This window comes from Agelaius phoeniceus, chromosome 2 (assembly GCF_051311805.1).
Source record: "Agelaius phoeniceus isolate bAgePho1 chromosome 2, bAgePho1.hap1, whole genome shotgun sequence".
NCBI classification, from domain to species: domain Eukaryota; kingdom Metazoa; phylum Chordata; class Aves; order Passeriformes; family Icteridae; genus Agelaius; species Agelaius phoeniceus.
The window spans coordinates 114747818-114754107 of record NC_135266.1 but is presented as its reverse complement, the minus strand read 5'-3'; positions in this window follow the sequence as shown (position 1 = coordinate 114754107).

Here is a 6290-nt window from a genome sequence, read left to right as displayed (position 1 = left end):
AGAAATCATTAAATGACCTTTTTAATCACTTTATTAAACCAATGAAGACGAGTTCAGCTACAGTGTATGAGTATATATATATATATATATATATAAAATACCATGGTCTTTTTCCTCTAGACTTCCTCTATAATGAATGGGCAGAAACACTGAAACAAAAATTTTAAGAATGTGATTTTTCCTCATCATTTTCTGATTCAAGATGAGATAAATCATGTGTTATAAGCACTTATTTCTCCCCACTGAGAAATGGGTATTTATATTCTCTATATAGCAAAATAAGGAAATATTCAAATACAGATGTCTTCATTTGGACCATGTAGAGCTAAATAGAATCCTCTTTCCACATGCTGCAAAACTTGGAAAAAAATAATATTCCTGTAGCCATAATTGCAAATTTTTATAAATCCACTACTCTTGCAAGCCTTGCAAATCTTTTAGCACAAGCAAAAGCTCAATTTGAGTGTCAAGTCACTTATTTTATAGTCTGAATGGGAATGACACGCTCCTGGAAACCTGTCCCTCTCTGCAGCTGCTGAGCCCACCAGAAAACTTAATTGAGCTCCTGCATGTGACACATCTGAGCGAAATGTGCCTTTGCAAAGAGCAAATTGAACAGGAGCAGCTGCTTGTGAAGTGCTGGGTTTGCTCTGCACTGTGAGGGGATCACTGATGTAAGAGTGGATGTCTTGGCTGGGTTCAACCAGAAAGCATCCTTGTGTTAATTTGGATGGGCAGGTTCTGCCGAGGTTCACTGTCTCAATTTTCAGGACTTTGGGAGGGTTTCAGCCTCGTCCTCAATTGATCATTTCTACTCTGTTGAAATCACTGACTTGTTCTCTGGTGATTCTTTACTTTTTCTCCATCTGTAAAAACCTATGATTTCCTCTTTTTCACAATCACTTCAGAAAGGCTTTATAATTTATCTGGTTTTATTACTCAAGAATTTTGCCTCTTTTCGTCATGGGAAAGGCATACTGGAAAAATTCTATCCAAGTGCTCCTTCACATCCCTCTGTGAATGTGCTCCACTCTTAAGAGAGTTTTTATACATTGGCCCTTTTTTAACCGAAGCATCAACCACCAGAATAAAATCAAAGAACACAGAATGACTAAAAATGTGAAGATCTCATAGCCAAACCAACACAGGGAGGTGGGAATATCAAGATGATGGTGGCCTGGATTTGAAAGTAATGACTGCTTGAGATTGTTCATTCCTAACCTTTGACATCTATATCTGCTTTTCTTCCTGTTCTTCAGAAACTTCTGCAGTATAACAGATCACAAAGGCATTTTGTGTTACAAATTTAGTCCAGACTCTCTTCAGGCTGTCTGCATTTCATAAAGGGAAACAAAAGAAAGAAACCCCAGAACCCATCAAATTCTGTTTTGATCTTTAGGCACAGACTCAATTATTATTAAAATGAGGTTGGTTATTAAAGAACAGCACACAATATTTACACATTTTCTTTCTGCTTTGACAGACTTGTCCAATTTCTATTGAAGATTAAGGACATACATGTATCTGTCCCATCAGAAATGCTTTCCATCAAATTTATTTATATGGCACTGGTAAACTAATACTGAAAGTCATTTGAACATTCATTAATATTGGTTTCTGGAGGGGGTTTTTTATTAACTCATTAAAAGAATTGTGATGCCAGATTTGTAATTTTAGAGATAATAGTCTTGTCTAGATGCATTTACATTATGAGCTATAGAATTTGATTTCTCTGTGACAACACCTCAGGTATAAGATATTTTTGGTCTGACAGTCATTTTTTTCTCTAATTTCACTCAGAGCTTCCCACAGTTGTTTTAAACTAGTCAGTTCATGAGAATATGAATAAAGGAATTTTAACAATTGTACCTAGATCAGCTTGTCACTGTTTTTTTTAGCTGTTTTAGCTATTTAGCTAAACTCCGTAATATTTCCTCTCTGAGTTGCTGTTTCTCCTAGGTAATCTTGGTTTCACTACCTCATTCTTGCTACCTTTTGATAGCAACTGAAATGTTCTCCTACAACCCTCAAGAAAACATACTCATAGAGGAAACCTGTAATTTTATTCTAATCTACAATAATTTAATCCTGAAAATCCATAATCTTCATCAAAAGAATCATAATGTGCTAATAAGACTCCAAGGGGCCAGAGTCCTCTGTTGAAATAAGTGTGGAAATCCTTCCTGTAAATGGTCCCTCCTCCTAATATTTCACTTACTCTTACAAAACTTTTCACTTCACTGGAATTACAAATACATAAATCAGGTAGAAATAGTGGGACTGAAGCCACATTCCTATTTGCTGTAGTAATCAGAAATAATGTCCCCAGTATTTATACTTAATTAATAAAACCTTTGCAGCTTTCTTTATTAGGAAAGGAACTTCACCTTTATTTCACCACTTTAATAACCAGCTCCAGAATAAAAATTTAGGCAAGATATGATTTTGGTTTATTTAAAAGTGCTACCTGTTCTGTGAAAGAGATCAGTGAGACTCCCTAGACTTTTCTAGGATTAAATTCAAGACAGATTTGCAGAATATCCCAGTGAACACAGTGTCTGCATTCCCAGCAACTCCTTATCTGAAAGCCCAAGGAGGGCAGACTGGAGCACTGTGTGAACACTTTTGAATAAGACAAAGTCCATCATATATTTTAACAAAATTCTTCCAACTTCTAATGGCTTAAACCAGCATTATACTTGAATTTTGCAACAGATTTTTTTCCCCCTTCCAAGAGAAAGTCAGGAGCATGTTCCTTCTGCTCTGTTTTCATTAAAATGTTTTGAAGATATTTTATAGAGAAGAGTCACTACCTTAATCTGTATTTGGCTAATTAGGGACACCTCAAAGCATGTGAGAGCATTAGCCACAATCTTACCAAATATAAATGTAAAATATATATACCAAATATAAAATGTTTAAAATCATTGCCCTGCATTAGGAGCTTTGTGAGATTTCTGAGTATGTTCCACAGTCCTGTCATACTTTTGTAAATATTTCTCTGATTTTCATCTCAGACAGAATTGCTTTTGTATCAAGTTAGAGGCTGTATTCCAACTCACTGTTTTCTTGGGTATTTGTTCCTAACAGTAATTTTTGTTTGTTTCTCATTTACTCTTATTTAGTTTGAGCTTGTGGAGTGATCCACACTGACTTTGCTGTCAGCAGATTGCATTTGTGTGCGAATTCCTTGCTCTCCTTTCATAAGCTTGATTTATGGCTTGCCTTTGAACCTGATCATTTTATCTTGTACTAAATGTGAATTTGAGACAGAGCTGTACTAATTTGTCATCTTTTGCTACATAAAGTTTTCTCCTCTGTGCTTCCCCCTTTTCATTCATTGTGAAATGTACAGCTTAGGCTAAGGCTAAAAACTGACTGTTGATTTCCTCTTAATATTTAATATTTAAAATTTACTTGGACTCTTTAAAAAGCTAAAAATTTGGCCACCCTAAGGCTTTTTCCTATCATACACTTAGGAGTTGGACTTGATGAACCTTTTGGGTCCCTTCCAGCTCGGAATACTCTGTGATAATCTGTGATAATTGGGAAAATCAATTGCTAAAAAAATAATGAATACAAAGCCACCTGTTTGGCATAGCCCTGCTTATTATATGGGAATATAGATGTAGTCAAAAGGAGCTGATTGGTAATTAATTCCATTAAAAAGAAATCTGAGTCTCTAGGCTGTGATGTAAAACACTCTTTATATCCTTGTGATGGGCTGTAGAGGCAGATCTCTTTCTAAACTGAATTTCTTTCAAGGGTGTATTCCATTGAGTTAACCTCTGCCTTCAGCAGTCCTGAGCAAATTTTTGGCACGATTTACTCGTTAATTACTTATTTGGATGGGTTTTCTGTGAGGCTTCTTACTTGGCTAATAGTTAAATATGAAGTTAAGTCTTAGCCACATAAGAGATTTGCACTGTAAGACAGAGCAGCCCAGAGGTTCATAGTACCTTCAATACATCTAATTTAGTGAGGTTTTACAGAAATGGTTTTGGAACAATGTAGGTTTTATAATTCAAGAAATAATGATATTTTTTTTAAAAGGCTCATTGATATGCCCTTACCTTGTCCCACAAAAGATGTTTGCTCAGATGTTGCCTTCAGAAGCTGTTTTACAATTTGGCTTGTGGAAATAAATAATCATTAGATATACCCTGGAGATTGGAGGATTGCCAAGAAATAGATGAGCAATGAAAAGTAAAAGTAGGGAGAGAAGGATATGAAGTGAAGTCCAAAGTGAGAAATTTTCCAGGACAGAATGCAAGAGGAAAAAAGATTAAAAAGAATGAAAATTAGTCATTATATCTTTGAAAGCTTTTGTGGGATAAAGAAATTACGTGCAACAGAAAGATATTGAAATTAGAAGAGCTTTTTTTATTAGGACACTCTCCTGGTTTTATGTGGGACAGTGTTAATTTTTTTGTTGGTATCTGGTATATGGGTAATTCCATGACCCTGGAAACAAATCTTTCTGAATGGACTCTGCATAGGGAAGAAATATTGTTTCATTCATATAAAAATTAGATATAATTACCAATATTGTAAAACTTTGTACTCTGCTGCAAAACATTTTATAGAAATGGAAGTCCTTGAAAAAGGTTTGTATTGTAAGCAGATAAGCAATTAGGGAAAAGGAGTTTACCATAACAGCTTCTTATTGACCCTTTTATTGAACATCAGAATCTCAGAAGTACCTCATATTTTAATGGTATTTTAGAGAGTTATATTTAGAGTGTTAGAAGTAGACAGAGGAAGTGATACATAAAATCGCTCTTCATATTTAGTTGAAAAAACTACATTCAGCTTCTGAAAAGCAATTTTCCTTTTTCTGTATTTAATTTCTTCTTTGCCCCTTTTGAAAGCCAGCAAATATAGAGAAAAAAAAAATTAAAAAGCTATTTATTTGCGACTTCCTGGCTCTGTTCCAGGTTCTTCCTTCTGTATATGAAGACAGCGAGAAGATGGTCCTGCTACTGGTCAAAAAGATATTGTGAAGGTTGTAAGGGCTTCTTGGTGAATTCTTGTGTCCTAATGGTGCTGAAAGGGAGCTTTTTAATACTTACAGCCTTGTCTGGAAGAGGTAGCAAAGCTAAAACCAGACTCAAAGCAGTGACAGAAAGAGGAACTTTTAGCAACTCACAGCAGCTTGTCCTTAAAACCACAGGGAGAATGTTCTGGAGCAGCATGGCCAGGACAGAGCTGTGCATGCCCTTTAACATGCACTGCTTGCTCATCATCAGAGTGATGCCAAGGTCTGCTCTTGGATAACATGAAGCTTTCTGCTCCTGTTTCAGTAACCATGCACTGTTGTCCCATCACTGCTGAAGAACATGGAAAAAACCCCCAAAAGTGGCATTTCACTGACTAATTCCTATTTAGAGCTCAGAACTTCAAAGCAGTCTTCTCTGAAGCCTGACAAGTGTGTGCTTTTCGTGCTGCTTACCCCGAGTTGGGAGAGCATTCTGACTTTAATTTTGGGTTTTGCCCTGCTCTAGCACAGCAATATTTGCCCTTTCTTGAGCTGGAATAAATGTGTTGGGGTTTATTCAGCTGCACCAGGGGAGCCTCTGGGGAGCAAAAACCCATTTGTATGTTTGGACAGAAATTTCTGCAAGTTATGGGAACAAAGCTGATGGGATCTGACAGTGCCCAGTGGGGACACACTCAATTCATGGACAGCAGTAGGATCTGGAGTTTGGTCACAGCATAAGCAAAGAGTGTCTAAAATCATCCATCTACCACTGTGACACTTCCCTGGAGCTGCTTCCCTTCACCTTTGTTAATCACATGCAAGGGATCAGGCTGAGACGAGCACAGAGCTGATCTTTGCTGGCCACAAACTGATGCCTTCAAGGTTTACACTGCAGTAGCTTCAGCAGAAAATCTGTTAAGCTCATTCCCAGATTCCCTTTATTGGCATGTAGTCCATTGCTGCTATCTGTTGGATTAGCCTTTTTTTTTTCTTTTGCATTAATATCCTATGTTGGGTTTGAAGGGCATTAGGATATTTTTGCAGCCTGCACAACTTAGACATCTGGACAACACTGATTATGAGTGGTTCAGAGTAAAGGAGGGTTTAATGGTGATAGCAACTAGGAAAAGAGATTCTGACCCTTCTGAGTGTTTTACTTTCATTACTGAGGGTGAATAAGAAGAAGAGATAGGTGGGATAAGATCAGATTTGGAGAGGGGAAAGGTTACAACAAAAGTAGTGCAAGAAAAATGCAAGAAAGGCTTTTTTATTGAAGTCCTCCATCTTGTGAAGGGTGGTGCTTGCTTTT